This window comes from Sinohyriopsis cumingii, chromosome 5 (assembly GCF_028554795.1).
Source record: "Sinohyriopsis cumingii isolate HCF-2022 chromosome 5, ASM2855479v2, whole genome shotgun sequence".
NCBI lineage: Eukaryota > Metazoa > Mollusca > Bivalvia > Unionida > Unionidae > Sinohyriopsis > Sinohyriopsis cumingii.
This window is the reverse complement of record NC_142965.1, coordinates 119,852,456-119,868,286: the sequence shown is the minus strand read 5'-3', so window position 1 is coordinate 119,868,286 and position 15,831 is coordinate 119,852,456. Positions and strand designations below refer to the sequence as shown.

The 15,831-nt window shown below is 34.8% G+C and overlaps 2 protein-coding genes across 6 annotated transcripts in view; one reads left to right on the top strand and one right to left on the bottom strand.

Moving 5' to 3' along the window:
• The window catches only part of LOC149800069 (uncharacterized), a 39,252-nt gene extending 28,354 nt beyond the window's left edge, over positions 1–10,898 (bottom strand). The window contains exon 1 of the mRNA XM_089959627.1: positions 10,230–10,898. The gene's annotated coding sequence lies outside the window, so the exon portion shown is untranslated. The remainder of the gene's footprint in view (positions 1–10,229) is intronic.
• The window catches only part of LOC149800067 (beta-arrestin-2-like), a 247,941-nt gene that overhangs the window by 52,746 nt on the left and 179,364 nt on the right, over positions 1–15,831 (top strand). The window lies entirely within an intron of this gene.

The following is a 15,831-nucleotide window of genomic DNA, read 5'->3' as shown; positions in this document are numbered from 1 at the left end:
CTTTATTTAGAGAAGGTAACTCAGTTAGATACAACTAATCTAACTTGAAGCCTTCCTTCTGTTATATACAATATATACCATATATACAACATGATGTGAAGAATCTGGCTTGACACTAAATAATTAAGTAATTTTAAAACTCAAAGTATCAAGCCAGGAACACATGCACAGGCATCTGTGAAAACATAAACATATATAAAATATCATCCTGCATTGAAAAATTCAACTGTGAAAATGATGCCAAGTTGCAGAAAAGCAAGTATTATTTATGTCACTAGAGCTGTTCAGTTGTCTAAAGATTTCATCCATTTGAGACGCTGATTATGAAAAGAAGACATTTGGGGGGCTGTTTCTGAATAAATCATAATACATCGGCTTTCATCAGATTATACATGAGACTAATGATTAAGTTGTATTAGAAACATCGTTTTCCATAGGTTAATTTGCTTGCGCATGAGCAGAAGGGTAAAAGTTGGATTTTTTAAATTATTTTTTGTGTGCTTAATTGACCCATCATTTTTGTATGGAGACCACTCTTTATTCCAAATGCCCACCATATCCTAGTTTTTGCAAAGGTTCATCTGTCTATGTGCAGTTCTGACTGGTCTGCCTTAGATCTGAAGCCAAAAGGTCTAAAATCCAGACACAAAATCGCATTCCGACCACAAGCAAATTTTGGGTGAAAAAAAAAAACGAGTCCAAAATAGTGCAACTAGAACTTCCAGATTATTTGGTATCATTGTAGAGCTACATCTGTCTACCTTTCTATAATACCACCCACTTTAGTGTATTATACATGACCTTGATGCTTCAGAGCTGGGCAGTATAGGCTATTACCTCCTGCCATGTAAAATCGTCACCTAGTGTTAATGTGTTGAACTGTGCCAGTTACAAGCATTGTAATGGTATGAAGTTAATTGGTCAGGGACCATAACTTGATTAAAAGTGGAATTGATGTGACAAAACCCATAAAAGGCACATCTGGGTCTTTGATACAGTGTGTGCAACAAATTGGACCAGAATATATTGAATGCTTCCTGATCTATTCTGGTGACAAGGAACTACAGTGGAGGAAATAGTAGAAGGACATTAATTCTGTGTAAGAGTGCAATGCTCTAGTAGCACATTCTGTGATTGTCAGCATGATGCATACAAATTAACATATGGGATAGGCTCGCAATAAATCTCTGCCAGTGAAGGATGGCTTATGCTTTGGTTTGGGTGCATGATTGAATTTTAATTAGGACCCGTTAGGATAACAGAAATATAGAACTTGGGGTTAAGTAGAGGAAAATGACAGTTTAGACTATCCAGATATAATTTGTGCCATTTGGAAATAAGTGTCATAAAATGTTTTTTTTCAGACTAGTTACTAATACAGGTGGACTAGAGGGAATTATTCAAGCTTCAATGGGCATGCTAAATCTTGATTGGCTAAGCTAAACGAGTGAGTCACTCACTGCAGTGCTTCCCAGCCAAAATTCAATGTTTTAAGTAAGTTCCCTTATGACAATAGTCAGTTCAAGTTTATCTGAGGATGGGGAAGCCTGGCTCCGAGATCAATAAAATGTTTTTTTCTTGGTAAATTGTTCAAGGAACAAGTGTCTGGAAAGTTTCGGATATGGAAAATTTGTTCAAAATGCCTTGTTCAGATGTAATAGGAATCATGTATCCTTAGAATGTCATGCATTAATAATAAGATACAAATCATGTGAATATGTAAATTTATCAGTCTTAAATGATATGTATCATTTATGCTAGGAATTGATTTTACTGTGTCAGGAATGTTATGTCAGGGAATCGCTAGCAAGCAATATAGTTAGGACAATTAGGAGGGAAGCCCACTAATTTACTCATGTAATTAAGTTGTGAATTCTTCTGAAATCAGTGCATGGTGACTAAGATAGGTCAGCTAGTTGTTTGTAGTCATTAGTTGGACATAATAGTTTATCAGAGTGGTCTAGTTTTATCATGGTTCAGGTTAGGAATGCAGGTAACAGCTAGGATAAAGATATTAACTTCATATTAATAGGATTGTGTGTCAGCATCAGGTTGTAAACTGACCATATTAGCCTTAGTTCTGTTGAATTTCAACAAGATGATATCTGACATAACAAGAGTGGGAATATTGTTTGACACCAGAAAAGATAAATCTGACAAATGTTTAGGTTGCATTTTTTTTTTGAAGACAAAAATAGCTCTGTTTGTGTACCACATAGTGGGAAAAGAGAGCAGACACATGTTAAGGCTCATGACTGGAAGAGGTTGGTGAGATAGAGGGAAGAGGAAAAAAGATATGTCTACTCTGACCTTTCACCAACATGGAATTTTGAAAGACCAGAAGCAACCAGGCTATGCCAGCATGCTGAGCAATGAGTTTGATTGCATATTTGATTCTATGATGATATTTGTTTTATCAGTATAACAGAATGGGCAGTTGCTTTTTTATAAATATTTTAATTCTAAGTGGAAGTGTATCAGTCAGATGTCATGTTCAAGTTTCATTTTGTTTATGTAATTTATTAAATTGCTATACTTTACATAGGGGGGGGGGGGCGACTCTGCTCAGATCTCTCTTATTCCATCCATTAATTTCATATTATATGCTTATAATTACTTAATCCTGGCAATAACACTGGTAGACCACCTCCCAGATAGCAATAACCAAACAAAGGCACCACATAACAAGTGGTTGGCCCGAATGGTCTGTCAAATTGGACCTGAAAAGATGCAACCTTTAAAAAGTAAATTTTTATCTTTATAGGAGAATCACTTAGCTACCAAATGGCATCCAGTTATGTTACAGAGACATGATGGTTACAAGAAGCGTGAATGAACAGACTGTAGTCACAACATTTTTCTGCAAACAGTGCATTTATTATGGGGTATACAATGGTATGTGATATTCTTTTCACAAAGGGAAAATCATGACATTTAAGATTTTGGAATCCAGGATGCACCTAGGTGTGTGTGGGTGTGTGCATGCTTGAAAATCTCCTTTTTATAGGCAATTAAGAGTGTAGATATTTATGACGACTTTCATCTCTGATTATCTCTAGTTGTGTATGGCTGTTACTAAACCTGGTTTGTGTGATGTACAAATGATTTGATTCAGAAAGGTATGATTCAAGGATTTACTGATAGGCTATATTGGGCAGCATGCTATATCAGGCAGCATGCTATGGGCATCATGCTATTTTGAGCAAATGGATCACACTCATGAACCCTGTATTTATAATGGCTTTTGCTGGACATTTTTTCTTGAAAATCAAATGCAGTGGCCATATGTTTCTGAAATTTAGAATAAAAGCAATCTGAGTAGTTATAAGAAGTTCTGATAAAAAAGACAAACTATTGATTAAAAAAAAATAATCATGAAATGTGTCCTTTTCAGTACCTGGTTTGCTGTTGCTTTAGTGTTAGTATAAACCTTTAAATATTTTCACGTTTCTTCTCAAAATGAAGTATTTTTAACAAATTTGATTTTCTTTCAGAAAACTGCAGCATGGAATTTCACCCAATAACAGCATTTTATTCCACTCTCTGATCGTTTTAAAAATTATTTGTTAATTGACAATAAACTGATTTACTGCCTCCAAATTATGACACCATCTAATTGATTGACTTTTATGGTAATGTTGACTGGTGATCAGTGTTTCTTTTAAATCCAGTTCCCAAATACATTTTGTAGGATGATAATGAAAGCTATTGTTCCTAGATTGATTTTTTTTCTTACTTCAGGACCAAGCTTCACATATTTGCACTAAAGGCTTGATGTGCTCAGGTGCCACTACATAATATAATTAAAAACAACAAACATTCGAGAACTGAAGTAATATCTGTAGTACTAACCCTGGGGTAATTATTCAAATACAGGTTATTTTACAAGTCCTGGAGATAAACTTTCACACCTCATTTGTCTTGTGTCTTTGTGGCTATTGAATGTCAAACAAGTGGAAAGATATAATATCCAAACATGTTTAGTTGGTGACTCCTTTGTTGAGGTTCAGGCAAAGAAACAATATGTAAATTAATACAATTGAATTAAGCTTTATTAAAGCATTTATTACTCTGTTTATTGGATAACCACATTAAAGACAATTTGGTACAAAGATGCTTGAGATATCATGTGACTAATGTCCTGTTACTCAGAGTACTGTATATATTCTCTTACAAGGCAAGTCCAGCTTCAGACTGCACTGACCCGCATCTGTCATCACATTATGTGCTAGCAGATCTGGATGTGTGCAGTTTGTTAGGAGTAATCAGTAGAACAAACAACATAGACCTAGATTTAAAGATCTGGATCTTTGTTGTTTGCAGTTTGACTCTTATAAGCGAGTACTTATGGTATGTGCTAGTCAAAACCTTTGATGGACACATCCAACAAAAACAGGGATTTCATAAACTCTGATCACTATTATCTACAAAATATGTAGAAATCTAGAATATATAAATATTTCACATGTCAATGCACGCATGTGACTCTCACGTTAATAATAATTACTCTTGCAAGCATTAATACATTCTTACATTTCCTGCTAAGAGGATTGTGCAGTGAGTTGATTATAGAATGTCTATTCATACTGAACTGATGAATCGGGATAAATCTGTCAGATGATAAGTCCATTTCACTGATTTAATTTGCTGTCAAGTCATGACTCTTTAATTGCCATAGAAAGAGAAATGTCAGATGCTGGAATTAAAGCAGATGTTCCTGAGGAGTTTAAAAAAATGTACTTTCAGCTGGATGCAAGAGCTTGTGGAAGGATAAGATTCTTTGATTACTAACTCTCAAGTACTTTGTGTTTTATAAAGGTTATCAGTAGTTGCTGGAAAACCCGCTGATATCTTTACAGTCAATTATATTTCCTGGTCCGATTTGGCACATATCACTATTAGGTATTTGTAACTTTCACTAACATATTAAACCAACAACCCAAAAAATATTTTGAGGCTAACACCTTCAAAAAAAGTAAAGTAGGTAGGTAGGTAGGCATTTTTTTATTGTCAAAGTGTGCCATATTTGTATGAACAGAACATAGACTATATATTTTCTTGTGTGTGCCAAATAAATTAGCAAAATCATCCTCTGTGTTTTTGCTTTTGTAAATTTTGTAAAAGAAAAAACCCAGGGTCATCTGGTAAGAAGATGGTCAGTCAGGTTAATTGGGATTGGGGAGAGGTGCTGTTCTGAACTCAGCTGCATGAAAGTGCATAATAGCTTATGCTCCACCCCAGGGGTCACAGTAGTTGTAGCATTAAACAACACATACATCCTTGCATTCAAGTCAGTTTTTCAGATGCTGTTGTTTGTGCAGTCATGAAACTTTATTTGTAGTTATATTCAGAGAATATACCATTTTTGGTTTCTATTTTTCACACTCCAGTGATCATGTGGCATCATAACACACATTGTGCATGGGGGACTAAACCCAAAGTCCTTGATTATGTATATACCAGTATTTTGGGGGTACAGCATTGAAACCTGGGGCTTTTGCTTGTACAGTCATGAAGATAGATGTGTGCATGTGCCCTGAAGAGTACAGCATTCCCATTCCAAAAATAGGTTACTGTAGCCCACTTTTCATGCTCCATTATATACACATGTTTGCATAAGAGTAAGTTTTTTGAACACTTGCTTGCACCATCATGATACTTGATATAAGCCTGCATCCTGTGTAGAGCTACACTGTAGTAGCAAAGTAGGTCATCTTGACCTATTTTTTTAAAAACTGGATATGGGCATCCTAAGAAATACAGCGTCAGCATATCAGAGAAAAAAGTAATTGTAACCATCACATACTAGTTGGTTTGACATCATTTTGAGTGTTTACAATAACAAAATGTTCATGTGGTAAATTTTTGTATATTTATATATCAAGCTTCTGGAAATTTTTGTAATTAAACCAGACATCTTGATGTACTTAAATTCATCCCAATGATTTTCTATGAATTTCCACAGAACAGTTTTTATGTTTAGCAAAGTTTATTGACACCATTTTCCAATCACCTATCATGATGTTGCTACATTTGCACTATGGTAAATGCAGTCACTTAAAGTTCATCAGTTTGGTGAAAGCATTTTCGTTGTGTTGTTGGTACATATGTCTGTTTCGATTTTCTTTCAACTTTCTCACTGCGGTTATTGGATCAAAGGCTAATTTAAATATATTAACACCAATGTTGTAGCTGTGTGGGGTAGGTGGCACCTACATTGGGGAATTAGCTGGTAGAGCCAACAAACAACTATGTTACATATTTCTTTAATTCAAATTCAAAAGCTCTCTCTAACTAGTTCTGCCTCTGGTATATATATCAGCCTTGTGGACTTCACAGGAGACATCCTGATATCATATTTCTGTAAATGGCTTGATTGTTTCTGGTACATAAATCTGTGTTTCCTACATTAAACTAAACATTTGATATCTCACTAATGAGTTGTCTAGAAGTTGATTTAAAAACATAAATGATTATAATATATCTGATCAGACTCACACTCACTTTCAACCTCTTTCTCAAAATACAAATGTTAAATAAATGTAGTTTAAGTGTAAGGGTTGGCAAGGATTGTCAGAGTTCAAGTATAAAATATCTATTTTTTTAAAATCTATATATAAGATACTCTTGCCAATTAGAGAAACTTAATCTACTATCTTGTCTCTAATATCATCAGCATTTTCGAAATCTAAAACTAATTGTAAGTCCTGTAAATAATCATTTAATTAATTTGCATAAACACAAATGCCTGTTCTCACTTACATAGACCATAGAGCTAGACCTGTTAAACCAAATGATTAATGTCCATAAGGTCATGGGGTCAGTGTGCTGTAAAGATTCTGCTTGTATTGTTTTGGAAGATGTGGATTCTATTCAACATGACTATGCACAAGACTAGAAAATTGGAAAACAGTTAAATCATATAAAAAGTCCCAACTACACCTACATGGTTTATTCTCATTAATTCATCAAGAGTGTCAAGACTCAGGCCACACTGCTGATTTGTTTTGGTCCAATTTTTGTGTGAAAGTCCTCGCACACAATTTTATATGTGTGTGTGTTTGTGCAGATGAGTTTTATTGTACTGTGACAACTTCAGTTCTTGCAGTTACTTAATGAAGCAATGAAGGCAGGAACCTATATAGAGTAGTTCAAAACCCCTGTTGTGTGTGTGTGTATGTGATTAGGATTTTTAACATATCTTTAACAATTTTTCAGTCATATCGCTACGATGTCTGCAGTGTGGCAGTTTATAGTGATGTCTAGCACTGGGGCATCATACCACAGACATGTAGTATCATGTCCCACCCAGTCAGATTATCCTGACACCAAGCCAACAAGTGCTAACACTAACTTCTTAATGCTGAGTGCCAAGCGAGGCAGCTGTTAGTACCATTTTGTAAGTCTTTGCTATGACTCAGCCGGGGTTTGAACCCATGAATTCCCGCATCCGAGGCAGACGTTCTAACCACTAGGCCACCAGAGCAGTCCCCTGTTGTGTATGAACTTCATAGTTTAATGTACTTGAATATTACTAAAATACTTGTCTCCTTGTGTGGGGCATTAGATTCAAATTTAATTTAATTATACACTTGTAGGAATTCCTTTAGTTTGTCAAGAAGCCTGTTTTGGAAGGAAGCAATTACATTACATGTCTGGAAAATTCGTTAACTTCTGCTATCACTTTTCTGCAGATTGTAAAATTTAGAGGTCTGTTTCAGTGAGGAATGATTTTATGAAGATTTTGTTCAAGTTCTGACAGCTTCATTTATAATTTAAAACCTATGGGTTAGTTCAAAGATATTCCTGCACTGTACATGTTGTTGGACTTGTTTTTGTGTATTTGTAACAGAAATGGTACCTGTCATTGAAAAAATTCTTGATTGGTAGTACTATTCAAATTGCGAATGTGGAACTAGCTTCTGCCAAAGCAGTAGTAATATTAATACAATATATATAGTATGCAAACTAGCTTCTGTCAAATGTATGGTATGGGGAAGTAGCGTTTACCACAGCAGTAGTAATATTCAAACAACATACAGTATTGGGATTGGCCTCTACCAAAACACTTGTAATATTCAAACAAGATACAGAACAGTATGAGGAACTGGCCTTTATCAAGCAGTATTATTTAAACAACATTTTATGATTTTTGGTTGACCCTTGAAAGGGCCATTCTAAAGTTTGCCTTGTTGATGGAGTTCAGTCTATTGCATCACATCCCTCAGATTCCCCTTTGTCATCAATACCTTCTAAAATATGCTGTGTGTCCCAGTCTGTCATTATTTGTGTTATTGCTGTGTAAAATGTAGCTTTCATCTTCATCTTCATTCATGTTGTGTGGTTGGTGTTCATGTTGAACATCATCCTTCTTTAGTTCTTCTCTACACCCTAACAAAAGACTCTCCTACACTGAAGTCCCTCCTATCTGCTTTGTAACCATTTGCTCAGAGTTTTTTACACATTGATACTCTGAGTTTCTTACACATTGATACTCTGAGTTTCTTACACATTGATACTCTGAGTTTCTTACACGTTGATACTCTGAGTTTCTTACACATTGATACTCTGAGTTTCTTACACATTGATACTCTGAGTTTCTTACACGTTAATACTCTGAGTTTCTTACACATTGATACTCTGAGTTTCTTACACATTGATGCTCTGAGTTTCTTACACATTGATACTCTGAGTTTCTTACACATTGATGCTCTGAGTTTCTTACATGTTGATACTTTGTACTCATTCAGATTCAAGATGGAATACATAAATAGTATGTGAAAGTTAAGATCCAGAATTTTTATTCATTTAGACTGTCTTAACACCTCTAAAATATATCTTAGTTCCAAAGAATTTACGAAGTTAGTGCATCGTAATTATGTTTGGCATTGCCATCAAAGCCTTAGCCAGCACAAATTAACTTTAAAAACACCGCTTATGAGTCCATTAAACATTATTCCCACTGTATTGTAACAATGAAGTTTAAAATACTGTGGTTTAAAGTCAGAATTAAAACAGTTTAGTTCCCAAGCTTATTTTTGAAAGAAAAGAAAATACATTGAAAATTTACTAAGATAAAGCTATGTGACCATTTTTAGCACATCAGTGCTTTAGCCGACACTGATCATCATAATTAAGACCATGCAGTCAATGAAACATTAGACTACAGTATAGTTTCAAAGAAATATTAAATGCTGCGATTTAATGAGAAATAAACTAAAGTTTATTTTGTTGATTTCATACCAGAACATTTTATTTTATTTCATCATATGTGTTGCTGTTACAGTAACATAATCATCAGTCGTGCATTTTTTCTTCTTCCCAGAATGGCCCTCAAATGGGAACATTAGCATTGCTTGAATTCTAAATATTATATTTCATTGCAGCCAAGGCAAAAATGAAGAACAAATTTATTAGATTCACAGTTATTGAATATTGAACATTTACGGGTATGATAATAATATATTTGTTCCGCTGATCGCTGATTACTTTCAAAAACTCCTGCCACAAAGACATATAAAATACTTTTTTTAGGATGAGAAATAAAACTTAGAACCAGGTTTAGTTTCCAAAGAAAATAGCTCTGATTAAAAAACTAATTATTTTGTTTTACTATTGGGCTTCACAAAAAGATGTCCCCAGAATGTGCATCTGATGAGAGAACATTAACACTACTTGAATTTTGATTGTCATATTTTAGTTTAACCAAGGATGATACATGAAGAATAAATTGTATTAGGTCCACAGTTATGGAATACTAAACATTAATGGTAAACATGGCTAATCATCATATTTGTTCCACTGCATATTGGTACTTTGCACAGATTTAGAACAACAAGTTAACAGTTTTTGTGTACATGTATTTCCATTTGAGTCACAGAACTAAATGCTACAGTGTTTTGTGAAATTAAACAAGTTCATTAACATAAGTAATCAAAGAACAAGATTGTGAAGGTTTGTAAGCCTTACATGTATTTATTTCTTTAATGAGGAGGTACTGGTGAACTATTTAGTTACAATACAAATGTGCATTGGATTTAATATTTCACAAGGAGTCAATGTGACACATATGGACAGCTATAGTACCTTCATTCTTGCATTCTTGCATCAGATTGATCTGGCAAAATAACGTCAGTTTTAGTTCTATAAAACATGAACTTCTCTTGAAAAGAAGAAAATTAGGTTTAAAGAAAGTGCACATTATACAAAGCAAATTATGGAATACTTACCTGGATCAAACGTTAGTTCTCTTCCTAAATATTCTGTAGATTAACCTTTCTTCTGAACTGGTGTCAGTTGAAGGTCATGACCTCTAGGTCTGTTTTTTTCTGTATTTTTCAACTGCATGTGTATGTCATTGTTGGAGGAGCAGTGTTACCTTGACCAGTCAAATCATTTGAATCGATATCACAGTTGCACTTAGATATTACTTTCCAAATTGGTAGTGAACTGACTTTAAAGTATGAACAAAAGTGTTTGTACGATTTTTTCAGCTGCCCTTTTTTCTAGATTTATCACAGTACATACATGTCACGAGATGTTCACTCAAGTAAGCTTGGAAGAACAACTTTTCCAGTTTTCATCAAAAAAATGTTGGCTTAATGTGCAGATATTGCATCAACTTTTATGAGCATTATTTTGTCAACATACACCTGACTCAAAGTTCTTGAAAATTCTACATGACTCTGTGAATAAATGATGATGATGCAATTTTCACTTAATATGTTCCAGCACCAAAAATTGTTTCTTTTTTGTATGAATCACTATGAAGTTCTCTTTTCAAATGAATTCACTTTACATTTGTGTCTTCAGTGTTCTCTCTCTCGTGCATTTTTACAAGTGTCTTTAAATATCCTTATGACTGAAAGATGTTTCAGTTTTTTATTTTCTTTTGTTGATCTCCATGTCATGAAGTTTGATTAATGATTACGTAGCATTGTACCATCAAACAAGTTGGTCGTTCCATCCCTTCTTCATTTGCTTCATTTCTACTTTGCCAGGCATGATGTTACTTGGGCATATGTTACTTTAATTAGTAGAACAGAATATCTGGCTAATGTAATTTGATTTGTACATCATTTCCTTAATCAAGAGTAACAGAATTCCAAACACCATTAATTTAGAAGATGTAAAAGCATATGCAATTTAAAGATCTTAAAAGCACAGGAAATCGGAACATACATTTCCGGAAAATTGGTCAGGTTTTAGAGGAGTAGAATTGGGACAGGTGGTTGCACAACTAAGTTTGCCTTAGGTTAAATGGTACATTGTAGTTATATAAACTATTTGATCAATATCAGGGCCATTTTGGCCACCTCATGTTTAGATGGTAGGGGCTTGAAAATAAGATGTGCATTTAGTTGAGTAGAAATCTTGCAATCATAAATGTAAGCCTTGTCTTAAATATTTTTCACCTCACCAGGCTGAAGACTTGTAAACTAAGGATTGCTTCTTTGTGTGCTTTGCTTCCTGTGTGTTGACCTCATTACTACAAGATTTCTACATGGATATGGAAATCTGGAAAAGGTCTAAAATTTGAAAATTGCTTTTCCAGGTCTTGAAAATGTCTATTAAAATTGTAAAGCAACTAAAACGTCTTGAAAAATATTAAATTTTAGTTATTTCAAAAACTGCTAACACGACTGTTCTTTGCATTTGGGAGAAGTTGTAGTAGACATGTACTGATGAAATCTTGTAGCTTACGTTATACGTTTTCATTTCTTCACATTTTACTCGCAATTTTTAAGTATTTTAGCCTCATTAGGGCAATAAACTTGTAACATTGTTAGGTCTGGATATTATCATTTTTGGTCTTGAATCTTTTTTGTTTTTTAAATTTGTGTCAGGAACCCTGTTACTGTCCATCACCATGTACATTTGTATTCAATCAGTGTAGCATTGTTCCTCATGACATATTTTGTCAAGGTTTTGTATTTTAGTTTCATATCAACCACAAGTAAAGCTTATATTTCCTAAACTCCCTTCCATGATGGATCTGTTTCATGTATAAGATGTTCATTATGATAAGACATTTGTGACATGCTGGCTTGCCCATATTTATCTTGGGGTCTACTGGTCTCAAAATTTACTTCATGATCTTGTTTGAATTTTTTCATTTGCTTGTATTTCCTAAATGCATAAATGGATTTCCTTCATACTTGACAGGAATCATTTTGAAGCTGCAACAGTTAATTCTGAAACATGTCTGTATTCCCTTTTAACATCAGGGTTAATGCCAGAGTCATAGAAAGTTGGCATTGCGATTTTGGTTTAAGTTACTTCATTTGTTATTATTTCCTTAACATCTTGTTGGATTTGCTTCCTGTTTGGATCATTATGAAGCCAAGACAATTCAGTCTTTGACACCCCCCACCCAACCTCTTGACCTTGCGGTCAAAGTCACAATTTACAGTAATGGTTGGATCATGAGTTCTACTTGCAGGACCTTTGGCTGCCTAAGCAACCAGGTGTTAAACTTACTTTTCACATCTCGATGACTGCAGGACTCATTTCAAGGTCAGTGTGATGGTCTTTCATCCATCATTCATCCATCCATTAATACAAGCTTGTTAACACATTAACCCCTGGAGGTTTTTGTCACTTTCGCCTGAAATTCCAGTAGGAAACACATTTTGAAAGCTATTTCTGAATAAATCCTAATAAATCATCTTCCAGGTGATTTTCCAGTAACATAATGCCTAGTCATGTTAGAAACATCATTTTTCATTGGTTATTTGGCTTGGGTATGAGCAGAAGGGTAAAAGTTGGATTTTTTTAATTCTTTTGCTTAACTCATTCAGCCCCAGAGGTTTTTGTCGTTTTTGCCTGAAATGTGCGTAGAAAAGACATTTGGGGGGCTATTTCTGAATACCATGTAATACATCGGCTTTCAACAGATTTTCCATGAGACTAATGCCTAGTTGTATTAGAAACATCATTTTTCATTGGTTATTTTGCTTGTGCATGAGCAGAAGGGTAAAAGTTGGAGTTTTGGAGTTCTTATTTTCTTTTTTCGTTTGCTTAATGGAACCATCATTTTCGTATGGAGACCGCAATTTATTCCAAATGCCCACCTTCCTTATCCTAGTCTTTGCAAAGATTCACCTGTCTGTGTGCAGTTAAGACCAGTATGCCTTAGATCTGAGGCCAAAAGGTCTAAAACCCGGACACTTAAAAATCGCATTCTGACCTCGAGCGAATTTTGGGTGAATTTTGTAGTGCAGCTCGAACTAACAGATTTTTTGGTATCATTTTAGAGCTATATCTGTCTGCTTTTTTTTAGTACCACCCATGTTGGTGTATCTTAAATGACCTTGATGCTGCAGAGTTCGGAAGTCGGGTACAGCCTCATCACGCATACAGATGGGATTGGGGTCGAATCGGTTAATGGACCCATTATTTTCATATCGAGACCACTCTTTATTCCAAATGCTCATCTTATCCTACTTTTTTGCAAAGGTTCATCTGTCTGTTTGCATTTCATACCAGTTTGCCTTAGATCTGAGACCAAAAAGTCTAAAATCCGGACACAATATTGGATTCTGACAATGGGTGAATTCTGGGTGGAAAAAAATCATGTCCAAGAAAGTAGGTTTTTCCCTTTGTATTTTGTAGTGCAACAGAACTTCCAGATTATCTGGTATCATTGTAGAGCTACATCTGTATACCTTTCTATAATACCACCCACTTTAGTGTATCATACATGACCTTGACGCTACAGAGCTCGGCAGTAGGCTACTACATACTGCCACATAAACTCGTCACCAGGGGTTAATGTGTTAACAAGTATTTTTTACTTTTTTTTACAAATCGTTAAGGAATGGCTAAATTTGTAATTTATGTGCATTGTCAATGCACAAGTGATTAAATACACAAGGAATATTCAAATTTGGTGACATCATCAAAATGCACCCATTAACACATTTACCTCTGGAGGTTTTTGTTGTTTTCGCCTGAAATTTGAGTAGGAAACACATTTTGAAAGCTATTTTTGAATAAATTCTAATAAATCAGCTTCCAATAACATAATGCCAAGTTGTGTTAGAAACATTGTTTTTCATTGGCTATTTGGCTCGCGCATGAGCAAAAGGGTAAACATTAGAGTTCTTTTATATTTTTTAAAATATTTTTTTGCTTAACATACCCATTATTTTCGTATCGAGACCACTCATTATTCCAGATGCCCATCCTACTTTTTGCAAAAGTTCATCTGTCTGTTCACAGTTCATACCAGTCTGCTGCTAAGATCTGAGACCAAAAAGTATAAAATCCGGACACAAAATCGGATTCCATCCACGGGTGAATTTTGGGTGGAAAAAAATTGGGTCCAAAAAATGAATTTTTTCCCTCTGTATTTTGTAGTGCAACTAGAACTTTCAGATTATTTGGTATCATTGTAGAGCTACATCTGTCTACCTTTCTATAATACCACCCACTTTAGTGTATCATACAGGACCTTGACGCTACAGAGTTCGGCAGTAGGCTACTACCTCCTGTCATGTAAACTTGTAACCAGGGGTTAATGTGTTAACGCAACTCCACTACTTGGAGAATGCAGAGATCTTAAATGATTAGATCACCCACACCACCTAAGAAATTTACTATGCATCCCAAGCATCCCATAAAAATGCTGGAATCATCAGAAAATACAGGCACGATGTCAGATTATGCTATACACATTGTTGCTAATATTTTTATTAAATGCTTGATCAAGATAAACGTTTCAGTAAGGTGTTACAGATGAGTGTGAACTACTTTACGCATTACATTTAGGGGCTTGAAAATAAGATTCGCAGGCAAGTGAAATGATGGCCATCAATGAAAATGAACAAGCCTCCTCGCCATTTGCAAATCAAAATCACAGAGGAAAAGTGGAAAGATGCATATTGTTCATAACAAAAACATCAAGATCTAGTATAATTTTTATTTTTATGAATGAAATTTAAATTTTCAACAGTTTGACACCCTGAAGTACCCTGAACTGTTACCTGAAAACATTAAGCACATAGATGTCACTATGATATATTCATGACATGAATCTCATTGCCACTAAAGACAAACAAAAACATGGCATCTGGAATGATGCCATGGGGAGGATTTACTGAGTGCAGTTATCAAAATTGCAATTTTTACACCATAGGATTTACTGAGTGCATTTATCAAAATTGCAACTTTTACACAACTGTTGTTTGTAAAACCAATTAAGAATGTATACATACTTTAGCTGGCATTTCTCAGCTTGGTGTGAGATGCATGTTTCAGATACATATACTGATAAAATTTGTTTATTTTACTGTATGGGAATATAAAAATTAGAATAAACATTTAAATCAGTAGCATTTGTTTTCTTTGATACAGCTTATACATTACATGGTTGCTGTCTTGAAAATGTTACCTCTACTCCTAATAAATGGATGGCTTTTTCAACATGGAGTTTTCTCTAACAGACTTCTTATGATACCTAGTTTGCCCTCAATGAAAATGGTGCCAGTCTTACAGCCAATATGGCTGCCTTACTATTATTGTCATAACTCCCTCTGGATGTCTTCACCAAAAGTCTTCTAATGATGTCTATATTGTCATAAATGAAAATGGTACCAGTCTTGCATCCAATATGGCTGTCTTTCTATTATTGTCATACCCCCCCCCCCATGTCTTCACTAAAAGACTTCTAATGATGTCTACATTGTTGTAAATGAAAATGGTGCCAATCTTACTTCCAATATGGCTGACTTACTATTATTGTCATTACTCCCCCTGGATGTCTTCACCAAGGGACTTCTAATGATGTCTACATTGTCGTAAATGAAAATGGTGCTGATGTGATTCCCA